This window comes from Varroa jacobsoni, unplaced genomic scaffold, assembly GCF_002532875.2.
Source record: "Varroa jacobsoni isolate VJ856 unplaced genomic scaffold, vjacob_1.0 scaffold_1465, whole genome shotgun sequence".
Classification (NCBI taxonomy): Eukaryota; Metazoa; Arthropoda; class Arachnida; order Mesostigmata; family Varroidae; genus Varroa; species Varroa jacobsoni.
This window is the reverse complement of record NW_019214367.1, coordinates 8861-30381: the sequence shown is the minus strand read 5'-3', so window position 1 is coordinate 30381 and position 21521 is coordinate 8861. Positions and strand designations below refer to the sequence as shown.

At 43.2% G+C, this 21521-nt stretch overlaps 1 long non-coding RNA gene across 1 annotated transcript; it reads left to right on the top strand.

Moving 5' to 3' along the window:
* The first annotated feature begins 15404 nt into the window (after nt 1-15404).
* Nucleotides 15405-18975, top strand: LOC111270345 (uncharacterized). Its single transcript, XR_002686262.2, has 2 exons — nt 15405-15759; nt 17119-18975. It is a non-coding gene; the product is annotated as an uncharacterized LOC111270345 (long non-coding RNA).
* Nucleotides 18976-21521: the final 2546 nt, after the last annotated feature.

The window sequence follows — 21521 nt, the reverse complement described above, 5'->3', positions numbered from 1 at the left end:
TTCAAGCCGAGAATGCTTCTTCTCAGTAAGCCAGCGTTGAGTTTAATTTCATTTAGACTTTTCGTCGTATGCGCTCATATGTACTTAGGTCGGTTTGGTGGCTTATCTTTATATCTGATAAAGATCTGTCGAAGATAGACTTCTTTTTGCGACCAGCAAACCCATTTTTGGAAACTGAATCCAAAGAAAGCAGCCAGAATTCTTCATGTGGCATATAACACTTGACTACTATCAAATTAAAGATTAGAAGAACTTGTATCCCCTAAAATTATATTTAAGGGCTGTAAGTTCAAGATCCAGACATTTCCAAAAATACTGGGGTTTTACTAGTACTGGTTTATTTTTTTCAAAGCATATTTTAACATTATCATAATTAATTACTTCTGTTAAACTATTTATAAAAATCAGACAACTAATGACTAGTGTCATCGTTATTTATCTATCGGCAGCACCATGGCCCCTTAATTTTCTAAAACGAATTCGTATAGCTCTATAGCACACATTAATAGAAATAGGAACGCATTGAGTCACTGTATATACGAAGTGCCAAGTCACAGCCAATAGGCGCATCGAAAAATTCGAAGCTGTACAAGTTCCTGTATATTCGAAGTACAGTATGGAATTATAAAATTTTAGAGTGTTTGATATATAGGCGAACATGTTAGTCCAATGGCAACAGCTCTAGACATAATCAGACGAAGCCATTTGTTACGAAAGAGTCATTCTGAATAGACCAGGCTGTTTTTCGGGACATGATCCCGATGTAAGTTCACAAGAGTAGGAAGCTACGATCATAGTTTCAGTGGCATAATTCCGAACGAGGCAAGCAAGTAATCAGCAGAAAACTTCGGATGTCGGAAACTGTTATTTAAACATTGAGGCCAACCTTTTCTTATATCCGATGCAGTGTAGGACAAAACATTGAATATTAGATGATACTTATTGTCAATAAAAAAAGATCAAAAGAAACTTTGCGTTCTGTTCCAGTGAGCCGCTGTTAATTTACGTGTCGAAAAATCCAAGAACAGGATCTTACGAAGACAGCACCAACAAACAACTTCAATTTAGAGCACTGAATCGATGAATTAAGGTTCGTCACGCGGTGGTTTCTACAGAGCAAAAATTCTCAGCTGCAGTTTCAGGCTCATTTGAATGTCCTTCTATACGCAGGCCATTGTTGTGGAGTTCAAAATTAACTACGACTTTAGAATCGTTGTTGACAGCATCTTTCAATGCGGGTCTGCAAAGTAGAGCCAGGCAAAATCTGGCTTTCACAATAAAAATATTATCATATTGTCGTTATTATTAGTTCTCTATTGATTTCCACAAACAACGATGATTTTAGTTGCGCAATTTGTATCTTTTCAATTCCGAAATCTCATATCTACTATTACGGATTTTAGATTTTTAGACAATAAACCAGCCCCCACCTTACTCAACCACTCCTGAGAGAAACGCAATTATTTATTTTAATTTATCTCTATTACCAAACAATTTTTTCATCTCCGACTATATGGACCGGTTTAGTGACGGCAGCAAGATTGGTCGTTCGTTACGTAGTCAATCACTCACGATCGCACAACGTTCGTTTACTACCGCCAAAGCAGCTGGCTTCGATCTCAGACCACTTCCTCGATTATTTCTACCACTTTCGCCGCTCATCAATGAGCCCGTGAGTTTGCCCTGCCGTTATTTCCCCCCTGACCGAAGAGACGGCGAAGGATTCTCTTACTGTTGCTCTGTCGTCTTAATCCGAGCGGCATCGCTTCTCGGATCTGATACGATTGCGACCCCCATCAAAAACGGCGTACCGCTGCAGCGCCATATAGATGGTAGGGCCTTCCGCTCGGAGTTGATCATGGCGCTCGTGATCGCCTTCTGCGCGCCCATTACTTGCCAGTCGTTGGTTATGTTGCCTTACCACTGGCAATACCTGCTCTATCTGTTTCATTCGACGGCTCGGACCTTTTATGTTCGCGTTGAATGATTGTGATTGGCAAAAGCTCGCCTCCCCTCTCAGCCGTTCGTTCTCTCCATCACGTTTACCGGCTGCTAGACAGAAACAACCGGCAACAATAGCCGTTTATCCCCCTCGCTCTGGGCCATCACCACTAGGTGGGACGCGATCACAATAAGCTACTGGCGATCAGCGCCACCGGAACCAGCGTCGCTCAGCTTGCCCGGACTAACTGTTGTAGCAAAGTCGCCCGCCGCAGTTGTTTCCTCGGCCCGCAAAATCTTCGTCAAAGAGTAAGCCAGCCAAAGGCCAATCGTTTCCATTCGGGGTGCCACCGCTCCTCCTGACTGTGTCACGGAATTGTAGGCGCAAACTGCCACTGCTTATGCTACTGTAGCACGAGTCATTGGCGCAGCGTCGAAGATCGCGCCGCTGACCACGGCAGAGAAACAACGATGGACAGTCGACCTCTGGTGCTCCTGAGCTGGACTCCGGAGCCTCGCGCTCTGAGCTAGCTGCTCGTAGCGGCCAATGCTGCCGACTATGCAAGTGCTCTATGCGGCGGCGGCGGCGGCGGCGGCGGCGGCGGCGGCGGCGGTAGCGGTAGCAGCAGCAATAGCGGTATTATCAACAACTCACATGGTCACAGTAGCAACATTCGGCTGTCAGGCTGCTGCTCCATAGCCTCGACGTTACCAGAGTCGCGGTTTAGCTAGCTAGAATAGCCATCAGCTGCAATCGCGTGTATCAACAATGGCAGTAAAGAGCAGCGGGCCGTGTACGCTGCCCATGTGAATGAGTGCATGCGTACGTAATAGTTACGTAGAACAGGCTAGAACCGATCAGGTAGCAGCTGCGTTGACTCATGTTTAGCCTTACTGAAACGGGTGACAGTTACGCTCGCGGGAGGCGAAACGTCGTCACGAATCGGGTGTGGGCATGCTTGCCACGTTCTACGACTACTGTCGTCGTATTGTTACGGCTGCTTTGCCACGTCTATTATGATAACGAGCGACAGCTGTGTTATTAACGTATCGTTGGGAAGTTGTGTGCGATAGCTTCACTTCCGTTTAGTCCCGCTGCCGCTGCCAGCACTATTGCCGCCGCGCTCGTAGCGACTGGAGTGTTGTGACAAGCCGCCCGGTGCAATGACGCGAAAGCCGGTTTCAGAGCCGAAGTGTCGAAGTCAGCTTTGGGGAGAGCGTACGGGATGGCAGCCCTCGGCCACAGGTGGCAGCGGCATCAACTGTAGCTCTTGTTCGTTGCTTTGTATCGCTGGTTGGGTAGTTGATTAGCGTGTTGCCAGAGCTTGTTGCGTCGAGTCGCAAGCGAACGGGTAGCGCGACGCTCAGCTGCCAAGCGACAAACATAGTCGTAGCGAAATAGCAGCGTACCCTACAAGTTAATCAGTAGAAGAGTTTGTAGCAATGGTAGAAGTGGCCAGTTTTCGTTGTCAATGGAACGCAGGATTTGCACTGAGATCTGCTACGGTAAGCCCGCGCAACGCTCTGCTGACGCTTTGACAAGCGGCAGATAGCTTTCCCCGAACGTTAATAGAAAAGTACGTTCAGATTGATGAACAGTGTGGAAAGGAAACTGATAAAGCAAGCGAACAGACAAGGAAATAAACGACGAACATAGGCTAGGTGTATTGGTAATCGATGCTGTGAGATTGCTGCTCAGTCCGTGCCGAAGAAAAGTTACCAGTAGGAACGGCAGACTCTGTTTCCTCTCGAATCGGGATAGCTGCAGGAGGGGAAAAATGCGCCACTAATTAAAGTATACGAAGAGTGATCGTCATCATCTCGGCGAAATCTACTTAGTTCGGTTTATTCGAGGAGCGACTTGTGCACCCCCTTTACTCAGGTCAGTTGGATGACCAACTGGGTGGACGACGAACGTCACCGAAGTGAAAACGTGCCAAAACCGTAACGGATATTCTCACTGTGATACCTAATGAAAGCGGTTGATAACCCAGTTAGCAGTGGACTGGCATCGCTTCGATCGATGAAAACGACAGCGAACTCTCAGATCCGTGTGTAATTGTCGTTCATTTGAACGTACCCTACGAACGGCACGTTAATCGATGAATCAATGTTTTAAAAACTCGAAGAACTAAATAAGCGCGGCGTACCCCCATGACTGGAAGTTGCTTGAATATCGGAATACATATACCTTTAGCAAAAGTGCGCTGTGTCTGTATTGTGCAGGTGTGAGTCCGTCCGTCGAAGCGTTCTATCGAACCTGTACTTATATGAGCCTGTGACGAATTCCGTACGACAAGCCGCCAAAATGTCGGACGTATCAAGTGGGGTACAACTCTTGGAACGTGTTCCCGTGCCATCGTTGGCTAGTTACACAGCGATTAGCCTTGGATTGTTATCATGCGCCACTTATTATAGGTAAGGAGAGGTTTCCAGAAAGAAACACCACCAAAACATCGAAACACTGCCTCAGTAAACCTAACCCTGCAGCTCTGCGAGATTTTTTTTCGCCTAAACCTTTATGTTACACATTTTACATCGTCTGCGTATAAAGATTCGTTTTCGAGAAATGCATAACACAGATTAGCACAACACGAAACTTGGGCTCGATTCGAATAGTTATACGGGCTATTCTTCTCGAGACGCCTCAATCCAGATGTACTCGATCGCCCGTCCCTAGGACCAATGATGATTTCCTATGAAATATCACACAGGTCCCACTGTGTCGGCATAAATTTCACAATAAATTAGCTTGATTAAAACAATCTATCGGGCCTTTATTTTTTTATTACAAATACAATTAGTTTTCTATTCTACTACTAATTAGCTGCAATAAATTTTCCTACCATGTAAATACAATGCGACTATTTCTACTGAAATCTGAGTCACGCTTTGTGAACCCTGCTATCTCCTTATTAGTATTTGCTGTCCATATATAGAACAGGGGGAAAAAAAAAAAAACGATAAGGTTTCTACAGCGTTTCGTTTCACGGCGTATACCATAACTCGTCCTTAATTATATGGAAAAATGTGAAAGATAAATGTTCTCTACTTTTCTATTCCTATGAATTGCGATCCTTCATAACGGAAACTATCATCTGTTGGAACGTATCGCGTTTCTAAGCATACTATTATTTCAAGGGCGACAGAACCCTGAGACCGGCTAGCATCAACATTGTGACCTATACAAATAAGTGATCGTAAAGTTAATCGTTCGACTTGGAAAAAGCGGGAGTAGATGCAATGTGCTAAATATTCACGCTTCCTCTCTAGTGCCCAGTAGAAGTTACATAACCAACTGATGCACTTAGTACAACTTTCTTTCCGTTTTCAATTGGTACTTCCATATCGTTAGAAACGAGTAAAAAAAAACGCGTCTTAGAGGAAAAACTACTTTTAGAGTTGATCATATCTAGAAGCGTCACGAATTTCGGTCGCTCATATATTTGTGCTCTGCAAAACGTGATTAGTTAGCTCTATTGGTCATATATGGCCTCGTGTATCGATTATTACCTGATTGCCACGGTTAACAGAAGCACATAGTATTCTATAATCGCCCACCATAACCTCTAAATGCTTCGAAATCCATAAAAGTCCTTATTTTTACCCATGTAGACCGTCTTCCAGAATGCGGTTTGGGCTATTCTAGTCAACTAAATAACAGAGGTCCAAGTAACCTCTGCAAGCTGTAGGACTTTTAGGCACGTTTGGGCCGAGACCCTAATGATGACCGCTTCAGAATACTGCACACTTGCACAAGTGGTTTGTTTGCCTGCCACAGAAAATTATCTTGTTAGCATTGCCATTAAGATGCTGTTAGCTTGAATGCCTAGATGCTTCACGACATTTACCTCGGATGAGACCCATAAGTAACTTGATTCAATATGTTTTAGATTTAAAGGATTTTACAGATCTGTTTATGGCTTGTGCCCACCTCACTTAAAGGGGTGCAAACGAATTTCCCCATTACCGGTCCGTATAACTTCGATTATCTGTAACTAAATTAGGTATTATCGGTACAGCCTTATTGGATGCACAATGACAAAATAGTTATTATTAGGATTATCAAAAAAAAAACACACGACTCGTCTGCCTTAATCGTAAGGAGGTTTCTAATTGATGATTGTTGCCGCCTCACGACACTATCGACATTTTGCTGTTACGTGTCTCTTGCATTCAAATGTTGTAAGTGAGCTAATGGTATCAACAGGACTACGTAAGCCAAACATGGGAATTGTCCTTAATGACGAGAGTGACATAATATCATTCGCTTGATTAGGACCCTGCTTAGAGATATATCCGCAATGAAATTTATCTAACCACAATAGCGATCCATACGCGAGTGCAATGGAAACGTCTACTGAAAAATTGTTCAAGTTCATAATGTCTTCCTATTTCGACTTCGAGAAACAACTTAATTTACATAATCTATTTTGAGTCCTGCTTGTTTCTCTTTGATACGCTTTTGGCGATAACACACTTAGCTATCGTGTAAACAACCTAACTTAGGGTCAAGTTTATTTGAATATACGTCCTATCAAAAGAAATAACAAATTAATGAACAAGCAAAGCGCCAAAAAGAACTCGTATCATGCATTCATCGTAGACTACCGATATCCAAACGGGCCAATTATACACGTAAATGAGCAATCGTAGACGCACGTTATTCGTGAGCAAAGCCACTTCTGCCGCACGATACTACATATACATGTACGTACATACAATAGGGAGTTTCCGTTATGTTTTGTCCGACTTTCTACCTGATGCCTATCTCACTATACTTGTGATAGTTCGTACTGCGATTACATGAGTCGTACATCTGTGGTTACGTGGTTAGTAGTTGATATAAATTTTCATAACACACCGAAACGCCTTATTGTCTAATCAACTATTATTTATTAGCATGTATTTTCGCCATTTGTATTATATTGACCCAGAACGACAACCGGATCTTTGCCTTTTGAGAGGTCAGACGCAGCTGGCACTTCTTCTCCATTCCATCTGTTTGATTTTTGTTATTATAGCACTACCATTGTAAGGACAATGTCGCTATTTCCATTGCGTTCGACAGCTCGGTTCACTCCCGCCTTCCGCAAAAGCAGCGATAGTATAATAGTTAACTGTCGGTATGACCACCGCCTTCGAAGTTCCGCCTCTTTGCGAACAATCTCTTCCGTGTGGATTGCCGCTTTTCTGCTGATCCACCCCCTATACCCCACGCCCCTCGCCTTCGTATCTTGTGTTATCTCTTTGTCTCGATTTCCACTTCTGTTTGTCTCTGCTGTGCAACACGAACTTGCTCCTTCGTCTACGACACACCCTCGTGACCACCGTGCCTGACTCGGTGGATACCGTCGTTCATTCATAGTCCTTCTTTCCGTAGCTTTACGCCCGCTGTTACAGATCCTTCATGGCACCAACACGAGCAGCATGGTCGTAGCTGTTAGCATTGCACAGCTACGCCAGGGTCCGCGCAGAACGCCCCTTCGTTCCGCAGCCTGTTTCTGCTCCGCGCGACAGACAACGACCACCGTCAGCTTCGGTACCGCAGGAGGACAGACGCAGGACAGTCACCGCGTTTTTCCTGCAACTGGCGACGCAAGAGCGGTTCTACTAACTGTTGTTGCGGCATGCTTCAACCAACGACGGACGCTCGCGTCACAACGATCGCGCTGGCTGAAGCACAGCTATTCCGGGGCAGCAGCAACGACAACAAGAACGCTTGTTTTGTTGGCGTCCATTTCTTCGACACGCGTTCTTCCGCGCTGCTAATGTTACTGTTGCTAGTATCGCCCAGCTTCGTGTTTTTGCAGAGTCCCGCAACGCCCGGCGACAGAGCGAATAAGTGAAATGGCGGTAACAGCGCCCACTACGACAGACCCCGTCGGCAATAAATGGCGATGAGCAGGAAATCAACGGACGCTGCAGTGTCCAACAGGTCGAACAACACTATTGTTTGCTTCGTTGTAAACATTTTGGATAACCTTATGCATAGTTGCAGATGAACGAATCTGGCGAAGCAGAGCGGCATGGTAATCGGGAAACCGACGTTTCTTGTTGCGTGTAACGTAGACGTTATTTAGACGAGGCATATGAGTCCATTGGCTAGACGTATGATACTTTCTACATTAATATAATTGATCTGGCTACGTCTACAGTGAGAGCGATCTGACAGGATACTAGCTAGGAACAGGCAAGCTGGACCAAAACTGACTAATCGATCGACCAACGGAAGTGACTGCCATTTTATTTCTATAGAAAGCTCCGACTACGGCAGTTAATGCTGCTGTGTACCTTGCATCTGTTGCACTTCTGCTTATTTACTATTTATTGTTTGATTCTTATAGCGAGCGAGTATCATGACAACCCTGTATTGACGATGAAACCGTTGTTGCCCCTAAAATAAATTCGTTCGCCATTGCTAGTCAGTATCGAAGACGATTGGAGCGTCACATGGCAGCGACGACAGCGGTGTGAGCCTAGTCATTAATTGCAGCTGATTTCAACAGCGTCACTTGCGTACTCCCTCTTAGTTCAACATGTTTGTTGTGACTGTCTCGTCGGCAAAAAGCAGCTCCGCTGTAGGAAAGACGGGTCTTCTCGGCGGATGAATGGCAGGACCTATAGTATCGCAAACTTCATGTCCGTTGAAGATGCTGCTGCGCCATGTCTATTACAATCGAATCGATGGCCTAAAATCCTTGTCCCGGCTGCCGACTACCTTCGTGACTGTTTTAAGTAGTGTTTGTTGGCAGTCGATTTATATTTCTTGTTGGGTAGAGTGACTTCCCGCACGTGGGGAATGGGGTAGGGGAAGCAACGTTGCAGGTGCCCAGCTATTTCTATTAGAAAATATATACCATGCAAAGTAAATTGGCGGCGAGTTTGTTTGGAAAAATTGTCAGGATCATTTAGTTACGGTTATGAACGGTGAAAGGCACCTGTTTTGACGTTCATATGCCAGTACCTATTCTGGGACAAAGGTTACACCTGAAGCGGTTTCAAAAAATGCCGATGTCACTCAAAAGCTTCAAAATTACTATTATATCAAATGGGTCAAGGTTGTACAGTCTGGTATATGTGTATCTATATATTGAACATCTTAAAAACTGTTTTCGAAATTTTTATAATTTTTCACATACGAAGAACAGACCTCTGTGATGCAAACCTCAGGTTTGAAAAAATTTAGCCTATACAAAAACGCCTGACAGCAGTATTCGATGTCCTAGTATAGAAGCTACATTTCAATCTACATAAACCAACAATTTCTGTAACTTTTACATTGTTAAAATTTCGGTTATCTAGAGGGACCTGTGTGAACTAACTGAATTCTCACAATTTAGGAAAATATTATGCAAAAAAAAAAAGGTGACCGGATCAATTAATTCTATGATATGACATGCAAAGGTCTACTAATGTAGTATAGAAATACGCATAGCTGCCCGTAAACGAATGTAGAAGCGCAGAACGAAAAAGACATTCTTTGAATCAATACACAGCCACACAGCCTTTTCTTACGGTTAAAGCCTAGCGTGATTTTCTGACCATTGAGCTAGCCTTAACCTTAACAACCTAACAACGATATGGCAGGAGCATATGGAATTGCGGACATAAAAAAGAGAAAAGAAAATTATTTGGAAGAATTATGTATGATAAAGAAAATTCTACAGTTATTGATGCTACTACATATTGCAAGAAGGTTTCGGGAGATCGTGTACGATATCACCATCGGCCGTTCCCTTATTAAAGTCCGCTAAATTTGAACAACTATTCTATGCAAAAGTAATAGTGACATTCTACATCGCTACTGTCATCTATTTCCCATACAGCTGTTACAATGAAGCTATTTAATACGGAAACAGGTGCCAGGACAACTGTTTGTGCAGCGAGACAATCACCCATCTCTCGGCATAAATTCTTTTTGTTATGAAACGCCAGTGCCTTCATAAAACTAAGCGCACTAATGCATTTTCCTCTGTATGCCGACTTCAACAGTCTTGTCTGCCTTGCACTGGAGAGTAATTACGATTAGCCGGCGTCGAAAGCTTTTTACAAGAACAAAAACTTAAGTTCGTTTAAAAACACGCAGCGACGGCCATAAACACAAAAACATATTGATAAAAGTAGATGGCAAGGTTCCCGTCACAGGAGTAATGAACCGAATGCAAAGGCAGCGCCTGTCAAGAGGCGCAAGAACACATCGAATGGTTTGACGGGTATCCCTTTTGGGAAGTTACGGTAAGGACCGTTTTCTCTACAGTGCGTTACGCTAGCTCCCGGTAGTCGTAATGGTGGCAGATAACGAGAAGAAATAAAGGGACCGGTTCACTTGAGAACTTCGATAAAATTTTAATTCCATTTTCGTACGTTAGACTTAGGTGGGGAATGGAGAGGTGTTCCCACCGTCGTAGCTTAATGGCCAAGTGCCCCTTCAACACGCTTTCTATGCGAACTACATTGATAGTGCACACGTACAGAGTAATGTTAAGGGGCCATAACAAAAAAAAAAAGAAAGGAAAAATAATAGTCGTAGTACATACAACTACAGTTTAATTATTGTGTAAAAGCAAACTGATTTTTGTTCTCGAATGATGTGAGACGAGGAGATCAATTTAACGAGCAGCTATTGGAAAGTTTGAGAGTGACACGGTATTGTTCGATAACAGTACCTTCGAAGGGCGTAGAACATTTATCTACATTTTATATGGTGATATATGCGAAGATAGAAATGTGGTCTTTAAGATACGTTAGGCTCAGTGCCTCGTATTAGGGAAAACGGGACGTTCAGTATGCAATATTTAAACAATGTTCATATAGTTATTACGGCGTGTTGCTTATCCGATCTGACTGGTCCTTATCCGTATCATCGAAGATGAGAATCTTCCGTGGCCTAGAATGGTATGACCAATACATTGTTCTTTGTTCTATGTATGATACATTATCTGATATGATATAAATGATTTCGTAAAACGCCAATAGTGCGCGCAATGGGACATCAGTTCGACTTTAGATAGACTGTCGTCTAATGCGTTTTTTTCACTAAGGCCAAGAGCCTGTGCCATGAAACGCAGTCGGCAAACACATTTGATCGATAAGATAAGCATGTATGTATTAATATAATGTCGAAATCCGCTCAAAGGATCCACGCGCCACACAACGCCTCGGTGTACCTCTGAAGCTATTTTACCTCCTAAATAGTCAAACGTTAAAGGCTTTTTTCAACAATCTGACAATCGAAAGTGACGTTTGTACAAACCATACGAATATTTTGCCCTCAGAGGTCGAACTCACTTACGTCTGACACAGAAACTGTCCCGTGGTGATTACAGCACAATATTACGACAATGTTAGTTTATTCAAAAGCCATCGTTATTCGTTACAAGCGGGATGCACACACTTTAAGAACTTCCCACATAGTTGATCGGCCACTCGAACTAAAGTTACAGAGATATATTTCTCTAGCCTGACATAAATCGACGTTTTTTGAAAACTCGTGCGCCGACGACCTATTGTTCAGCCCATATTGAGATTTTGCTACAAAGGAAAAAGTGTGAGATATGGACGGAAGTTTTTCGTTGGCTTCAGCTAGAACCTCACGTCGACAGGTGGTTCAGCGGAAATACTCATCAACAGCATTGGAAAAACCTTCATGTTCAGATCCACCTCAGCTTTCCAGGCATCGACGCTCAGTGAAGTCACAACGAGAGCAATCGTTGTGAAGCGATTAAAACCTGTAACTCAAAACGATGGGTTGGCCAGTCTGAGCTCATTCTATTGAGCTTCGTAGTAACGATGAAAATTACCTTCTCCCGCGGTATTTTTATGGTAAGACGGGTAACGCAAAAAAAAGACTTTCGCAGCTGAGGCAATGTTGCACAAGAAAAACGAGTCAAATAGCATTATCAAATATATGATAATTTTACGTAGATCCTTGCCTCATTTTTGTTTTCTATATCTGCCCACAATTTCGTTAAGAGCTGAATACAACTTAAATATTTTATAGATGTTCTTACATCACAGTTTACGCCAACAAGATAGCGTCTCAGACAAACACTCAAGGCCCCCAACTTAAATTTCAGAAGAGGCCAGCATTGGTATTAGGACTGAGAGCGCACTTCCAGATATTCGCTAAATGTCAATTTTCATAACGTCCTTATTTGGATTCTAACAAGAAGCTGACGGTTTTGAGGAGTCAGATGTTTCCTCTTGTAAACCATTGTTGGATTGTTTCAACAACAAATAAGACGGATGATTCGTAAGACTCGTACAACTGCAAGCGGGATACAGATTACAAAATAAATGTATTAAGTTCAGCGACATATTTATATCAATGTCGATAATTCAGTCATCATTCATTCGAACAGAAAAAAAAACAAAAACAAAATAAAGAGGCTGATATTATCGAAAGTGAATAAGAAGTAGCAAACTTAAAAAAATAGGATCACTCAGTCTAAAAGGCAACGAAGCTGGAAGAGATGCTCTTATAGATAGGAAGCAGCAGTAAATCTGTGCAGTACTAATATAGACATCTTACTGTACACCTATCACCATTATACTTCTAATGCCACTATTACATTGCTATTACTAGCACTGCTGTTATTATAATCGGCATGCTTCTCTCCCACAAGCAGAACTAACACTTCATCTTTTATTGTTCACTAAAACGATTTCGTTATTTCATCATATTATTGCCCCTGCGGTAGTTGCGTCAGTGACCAAGCACCAAAGTATTACATTGCCCGCCGCTTGTGGGGTCAGTCATAGCGGTAATACGACTATAATACAAATTCAAGTAATCATAGACAGCCGCATCATCAAGCCAACGTAACAAGCCAAATGATTGGCCAAGAGGATAGGCTTGCTTGCTGTCCCCAAAGCTTCCTCGGCAATCGTCGGCGTAATAGTGCGGAGGCCCCTGACGAACCGCGCTGCTACTGCCGAAGTGCCAGCTGCTGGAATAAGTATTCGAGCGGGGTTCTAGTCGCTGTTGCAGTTAGTTTTCGCTACGGTGATCGAACTCACTTCGCAGCTTCGATCGTCTGTTGACGATGACTGCTGCGAAGCTGACTGTTTTCTGCTCCTGCCGTTGCTCGAGGAGCCTGTGGCTGCCTGTTACATCATCGGGATTTCCGCCTTTTCGTCAGGGAAGCCGGCAGCGGCGCGAATAAACCCGCTACCTGGATAGCGTCATCAGCCGCGGGGCCCGCTCACGACTGGCAGATCGGCTGGAGCCAGATTTAACGAAGATTTTGCAGATGATGGTAATGGGCAGTGGCTCGCTGACTATCTTCGCTGGGTCTTGAAGCTGCCCCCTGGTCGATAACAACGAAATCTTCAGCAGCTGTGTTGGTACTAGCGGTTTTTCACTATCGCTTCTGCTCCCGCGTCACTTTTATTGCCAGTTACCGCCGACGTGTAGACAGCAGGCCTAGTCACCCCTGGTCTGACTCAGATAGAAGGGTATCTTGAAGGAGGGATATAGCGATGCGGCACGCCAAGTTAACGCTTTCAGCTGTGGCAGAAGTAGTCGAACCATATGCCTTTTTTTCCACCGTTGTGTAGTTATACCGAGGGCCAAGAGGCTGGTGTCTGCCCGGTCTTTAGCGTGGTACAAGTTTCGCGTTTTGCCTCTCGGCATAACGGCTAACAGTGATCGGTATTTACGTAGTTGGTCGCTGCTGAACGGCAGGGGCACTTCAAGCAGAACCTCTTGTCGCTCAATGGACGCCTTTACACACTTAGCACTAGTGAAAGGCCGCTGTCGGAGCAGTGCGATGCCCCTTGGAGTAAATACAATATCATGAAAACGAATATGCACAATATGGCACCAACAAGGACAGGGGCGGCAAACGCAGCCGCTGTCAGCGTCTAGGAGGCACCAAATGCATGTGATAGGTCGATGGTCGCCACACCTATAACCGTCGACGAGCGTTTGCATTTATATTTTTAAGAAAAATGGCAATGTACTGTTATCTATTATTAATTACATTTTTATGTGCATAATTCGACACTGTTTTTGTTTGAAAAAGATGTATAGACAATCATCATTGATACTGATTGTTCCCTGGATGTAATACTTCTGATGATTGAGATGCTGATAACACTTTTGTACTGAGTTTGTGAGAAAGCATCTCAATAGCAGTATCATATCAATACGAGCAGAAAAAACCGGTACAGCTGCCTTTGACCTTTAAAACTAGGCCATACATGTCCGAAATATCTTTGAGCCTCGAGACACATTGATTTGTGATTAAAATATTTTCGATTCTAGCAATAGTGGGATACTGGTAAATACCCTAGAAGCTATTTATTTCAAGCGTGCCTCAGATTATTCTAAACCGCACAAAATATCCTTAGGATCGCTCTTCGATGCTTGCTGCTCTAAATAATTCCAACAAGTATTTGGAGTTTCATTGTCTTTAGCGAGCCCACATATCGTATATTTATCAAAAACGATAGGCAGCTCTCAAGTATACTTTTGTCTGAACACGTACATACAATAACATACAGTTCTTATTAAACTATACTTTTCGTTGTTATTTCCGTATTGCATAATAGCTAAGTTCTACGCCTTCCAGCCATCGGTTTTTTTTTTTCGTATACATCGCACGTACAGCATTTACTACACGGGGCGCATTGTCATAAATGCAGAGCGGTCGTCTCCTGTATTCTTGGCGTCGTTCAGCATAGCTAATGCGACACGATGAAGGTCGGACACGACGCGTTGGTGTGTGACGCTCGATCCGTTCTTCTGCCGACCTTTCCCATTAGTGTTTAGCTCTTTCTGTTCACACTCAGTTCGACTAATTGATTGATAACAACTTTGAGGGTCGAAGCGTGTTCCGGTTGGCCCCCGATGACGGCATTAAGCGGTGACTATCATTACACGATCTCACGCGCACGACCGTACGCACGCCGACATGGTTTCGATGCTAAACTGTTACGAAAGCTGCCATCACAACGGCATACATGCAGTTACCTATCCGTACTTCCGGAATAAACGGAGATGGCTCTCGATGTCAGCGGCTGCCGCAACGGCGCTGCCGCCAAAACAAACGTCCTTCCTAATAGTCTATAGCTATATGCCGTCCCCCTATCAACAATCCGACTCCTTTAGCTGCTTCGCTAGCTTCTTTCTTGGCAGTTCATTTGTCCATAGTTGCTTCCGTCAATAGAATCGATGGCAGCGGCAAAACGATGTAGCTGTGTTGGAGCTGCATACGGATTGCATGGGCTTTCCTATTGGAGCTTAATGCACGTGACAATGGCGGCTGCCCATGGCTTTGCAGCAGGTTTATACTTTTAGAAAAGGCGTTCCTGTGTTCTGCAACGGCCGAACTATTCTATGGAAGCCGATACTGATACTGTCTTGACAATTTTTTCAGCTTTCCGCAGGCAGCAGTCGGACGACGCTTAACTATTGTGCGTCAACTACACCTCCTCTACTTGTCGACGTCGAAGGTTGCGAGCCTTGCCTACAGATAAACCAGCCCTTCGTACAGCGCTAACGCAGCGCAAACCACTCGATGGCACAATCCAGTGTGCGAATGTTCGTGCTTGTCCTGTACTATTTGTACTACAACGACAACTGTGAATGCCAATTAATGGCTTTTCGCCGTACCGCCTTCGTTGCAGCTGTCATGGGACGGACTCGTATCCGGATCCAGCCTTTGTCTTTCTGCTTTTTTTTTGGCTGTTCGTTGGGAGCTTCACGAATTGTTCATATAACCGGATTAATAGCTGGTGGTTGGCATCAGTTGTTTTCCTTCAACCTGGACGGATATTACGCACGCGAACAGAATGAGTCACAAGCATAAGGTAGATTAGTCTGACTTGTTTCTTTCGACTCGATCGATATACTATTTACGCGTGCTTGTGTCAATCAATAATATAGCTAGTCGTAGTGAAAGACGGAAAGGACGACAGGGGCGGACCCCCTCCCCCCGCTAGGACAACCAAAAGGAATAACTGAACGTTGTTGAGGTATGCTGCCTTTCGTTAAGTCTTTCTTCTTTGTAAGCGTCGTCTTTCACGTCTTTCTAGCCATAACTACAACTCTATAGTGGTTGTAGACCAGTGCATTGTTAGAATGGGCCATTGTGTTCATAGTGAAGGACAGCAGTGTGATAACGCTAAAAACATCGCAGATGCATAATACCAAAATTATCAATGTCCAGCACATAGTAGGCAACCTAAACGGGCGATCGTTCTTGTTTTGTCGCTGTGCAAAAGCTATTGCACACTTGACCAATTTTTCGGTGCCTCCCCTGGAAATCAGTTGGACCTCACGTTTTTCTTAATGTTAGCGCGTGATTAGCAGTCAAGGATGGAAGGGGATCGATAGAAAATAGTTGTATCTTGGACATAGCACAGGCCGCGGTCAAAGGCTACCATAATTTGTGTTTTTTGTTCTTACTAAGAGTGAAGTTGGTTGCCAACAAATCATTTACCTGATGTGAAAATCAAGTAAACCCAATATGTTGTTGTTGCCATTAACTTTAAGCGTGCGTATACTCTCAGTCGAATTTGGTAATATTAACAATCTTTTTTATCTCTTACTCCTTATTTTTTATTCCATAATTTTATTCAAAGGAGGATTTTTTAAATTGTTGAAAAAAAATTAAACCTTTTGAAGTTAGATGCAGCATGAACGTGAATAGTGTTTAAGTTAGACACGTAGTGTTTAAGGTGGTTAAGTTATATCTGTTTTTAATAACAGTTAGAGATTTTTTTCTATGTATGAATATATATATATACCTTTTAAAATAACTAGTAAAAAAGCAGTTAAAGTAGCTGAAACTGTCAGTTGTTTTTGTGCTAAGTACGCCTATGCAAAGTAGCTAGTGAAGATATTGAAAATGAGTGAGAAAAGTTCTCTGTTTCTAATGAACCTAAAATCATTGAGAAAACGCATTCCGATGTGTTAAACCTGAATGCGTTAGGACACGGGTAAAGAAAAATGCCTTTTATCTATCGAGCCTTAGGGCTATATCAGCATTCGCTAGGGCAACCAAATACGTGCTATCGTCTCGTATGTGTGAAATGCTATGCGCTAAGGCGCTTATCTATTTAACAGAGGGAACCAAAATATAGACCCACCTCGTTTCGTGCTGAGAGTCAGAAGCGTGGAACAGTGCTTGACGAAAGTTGTATTTGACGTATCCTTTCTTCTTTCAGATCAGAGACCCAATTGATGTGGCGCTAATTCAGGTCCGGATGCGAATTGGAAACAATTATTCTACTGAATTCAAGCGTGACGTACTAGCAGACCATAGATGACTTAAAAATTGAGATATTCAGAAAAAATTTAATCACTGGAGCAGACTCTAGTTGACCTTTAAGCACCTGTCGAGATCAAAGCCCTAGCTTATTCGAATACGTGAAAAGTAATCTTATCAGCTGGATGCCCGACCAACAAGAACAACTGACATATTTGTTATAATCAGCGCTTCATCGCCATGCGACATTTATCTAATCAAGGTTCTTCTTTCATTGATGTTAGTTCGCAATACAGCCAAAACATTCGGTACGCCATAGTTATTTACATGCAGCCGTTAAAAGTCCGTTCATAGTGATAACACCAAGTTTGCTACCGACTTCATCTCGACACAACTCAGGATAACTAACTCGTGCGCTTTCTGCCACTATTGAAGTAGTTAAACATTCTGGTGGCTCATCATTCCGCTACTTCAGCTCTGGCTTAGGTTTGAACCAGCGTAGTCATGAAGTGGCCTGCTTGCTTCGAGCGGTTATCTGGAGGAATTTCTTCCATTGTTTAGAGAAAATGTCATTCCCCTAGTTCAGCATTGTCTATTTATCCATTTCGGGCCTGGCTGGCCCAGTCAACTGCAACTCGGTTGTCTGTATTTAAATCGGCGTCGGCCAGTACTTAGCGCTGCACCTTTGTCAAGACAATGATGATCCTTAAAATCGTCATGCGGCTTCTACACGGAGACGCTGGCATAGACTGCTTTTGAGCTAATCATTCTGACTTTCTGAAATCATCTTCTAACTCTAACCATTCTGAGAAACACGAACGGCGACCGGCCGACAAGTTTGACCGATGAGCAGACCCCCTTATTTTGTTACGTGAGAAATTTGTCTACAATGTTTTTTTGTACTCATTATTGCTTTAGCCATTACCATTTTGCTAAGATATCCACATTATGCCTTCCCTTCGAGCGAGTAAAGTGTCACACTTCGTTCTAGGGTCACGAGCCACTCGTTGATATCTTTGCATTGACTATAATCTAAAGGGCTCAATCGCGTCATGGATATGCCCGATATGTTCGTCTTAACGAATGCAATGTATGTCATGCATGTACAAACATACTAGCGTCAGTGTCGCGTCAAGCTATTTGGTACAAGATGTCCGCTGCTTAAATGCGAAATGTATTGTATCATGTTGAACACAGCTTTATCTTGTTGGAGAGAATGGAGAAGCTAGACGGCAGAAAGATCGAGGTTTTTTTTCAGAGACCCAGTGCCCTTAGTTTCACGTTACCGAAACGACGAACGAGGACAAGCCAAGAAGAGAATCCAAAGTACAGTGACTTCAGACTTTAACAGATTTTTCTGGTGTTTGAGATATCCACGGATGCAAGTCTTCTTCTTCTTCTTCTAGCAGGGCCATCCATTAGTTGATGCAATACTATAAAACTTCTTACTGTTCTAGTTACGTATAGCGGTGTTGCTAGCTTATTCTCAGAAGTTTTCTTATAAGCGTCTGCGCTGTTTTTCTGTCGGTGCCTGTTTTTAACTGCTCGGTGGAAATCAAAATGTATAATTTGACGCGTACTAGTTACTTACTACATTTCGGCTAAATTTGTAGGCCAAACTGCTGGATGAAGCTTATAAGTTATAGGTTATATAAGAAGTTGATCAAGGCCTATACACTTGGAACTGCGGTCCTTCGGAAAATCAAAACCTAAGCGTTGACGTGCAGTAGGAGGAGAAAACCAGTTATAATTTATGTGCTAGACATATTCTAATAATGTGAATTAAAGTTGAACAGTATTGCCTGCCCTTAAGTAAGATTTCTCGTCAGATCATGTTAGATAATTTGAATATTTTTTGGTTAAGCATTATATTGCAGGACAAATTCGTGGTTCGTCAAGCTGATTTATCATGATTTACCAGCTTGTCCTGTAATGAACCTTCTACTATATATGCCTAGACAAACTGTAGAACTTAGATGTACGATCCTATCTGCCAGAGCAAAATGAATAGCATCGTGAGGTGCTGGGTAACGCGTGAAGTTACACCCAGCTAGCAGCTTGCTATAAGCAATCAAACCGAAAAACACGTGTCGACCCAGAAAGTTACTCAGCTCACAACTATAAACCTTTTTGGTCATAGTAATGCTACACAGAAAGCGGAAGTTGAACTGACAAAGGACGCTTTTACTCTATTCGAATGTTGAGGTGTGAACCTATGAAGCATTATCGGACACGAATTGCTTCATGATTAAACCCAAACTAAGTCCAAAAACCGATTTCCCGACCTGTGTGGCTAAAGAGCTTCAAGCCGCCGACCTGTACCCATTAACAGGTTAGGTATCTCTGCTAAAAACGATATAAGCGCCTGCTGTGATATGAATTATTCTCGGAAATGTCTGCCTCTAGAAGTATTATATTGTTTTGCATAGATTGGATATTATTTCCATGTGTTAGGCGTCATCCCAGAACATACAACCAAAACAGTTTTATGAATAGGCTCGTCTTTTCATACCACACACAGAGGCAGTACTCAACCTTTATCAACCTTATTTTTCCACTAACCAGCATACCCACACAACGTAGCTACCCTGGCATGGCCCAGTTTCTAATGCACAAATCACACACACTTATATCCAAATGAAAATTCTAACCTAGTTTTCAGCTGACCTGCTTTGCGTATGCTATACGAATGGTGCGCATAGTCTTGATTTCAGTACCACGGTCTTCATTGTCTTTCCGACTGTTTTCTTTTTTTTCCTCAGATTTGTCCAGGTGTTCATCACAACAAGTAGCTGAGCGCTAGATTCTCGTATAGTCTTACCAAGCTTCCTTTACGAGGCCGAACCGCCACGCTAAGCTCCCTGTAGTTTCCCCTAAGTTGTTTGTAAAAACGTCGTTCCATAGATGCTTTCGTCTCCTTAGTTTCCTCTGTCTTGCAAATTTGCTAATTGGATTTCAGTCTCATATCGACTTCACTCTTCTGATTCTGATACTGGTCAAAAGTGCAGAAATCTTGGCGTCACCAAACAATCGGACACCATTGAAAATAACAGCTAGACGCCCGCTTCAAACCTCATTAACGATTTTCCTCATAGAATACTTCATTTCTATTTAGCGTTATTAGCAACCATATATTTAGAATTTTTCATTATATTACAGTTTTTAATTTGCCAGTTGACGATGACATATCTCCCCGCAAAACTCATATTTACCAAGGACTCATATATGCGTATGCATGTATAAAGTAGCGGTAAATTCGGTCACAGATACTCACCACCGCGCGGTAAGCCATTGTATTCTAGTAGCATATGTTGGTTTGCACTTCTGTATTACCGAAACGATAGTTAATGCCTGACGCTGCTGCTGTTGTATAGTGTCTTATCGCCGTAACAACCGCCACGGACTTTCTCGTTAGTTGTATTTCCTGAAGTGCTCGCAAGCCAGCGACCTAGTCTTCGGATCAAAAAAGGTATTGAGGCTTCAACGCTGCACCAACTGCACATGTTTTAGACGTTCAAGTTCGACTGGTCTCTTACGAAGTTCTTTCAGCCGTATCCGATGCTCGCGTGCCTCTGGCAGGCATAGATCTCCGATCTTTTTTCGCTTTTTGCTGGATCACGTCGCTAGCCTCCGAACCTTTTCATTTCTCATATTGCTTCAACTCTGACAAGAGGAAAGGCCGCAGGAGCCTACAGTTAGTGAGCTCGGGGGGTTTAGATGACACAGATATCGAGCGTTAGTCACAGCTCTGACCCACACTACCGAACCCCGAGCATAAGTGACAGCAACTTCGGGAGGCCTTTCAGCATTGCAAAAGTTTCCTGATGTATGACCATTACGTACGGGCGGAACATCCACCCGTTTCATCAGCTTTATCATAGTATTCATCTTCACACCTCAATAATGGCGTCGTTATACTGGTTCAACTTTTGCTATACTTGGAAAAATAAATACTTACACGCAAAGACCCCTCTTAACCGTAGAGCGCTGGCTGACTCTAGCAGTGGCTCGGATAGTGCTAACAGATTGCAGTCTCTGTATGAGCTCTGTGTTTGCTACATGAGCAAATGGCAATGCTGTGTGAAATTTTCAGCTGGTCCAGATCAACGACAGGTACGGACGCGCAGCAATAGCTAAGGCAAAGGCGAACGAGGAACTTACGATTGTGTACACGTATAGATTATCTAAGTACGTTTGTACAATGGGTCATTCGTGAAAATAGAAGTTTTCGGTGTTACTGATACTGCTACTGTTAGAGACTCGGATATGTCTAAGACTAGATTAGAGTGGATTTGCTAATCATGGGTAAATCTGTGTCCCGAGCCGACCAATTACGATGAATGAAAGTGATGCTCGGGTACG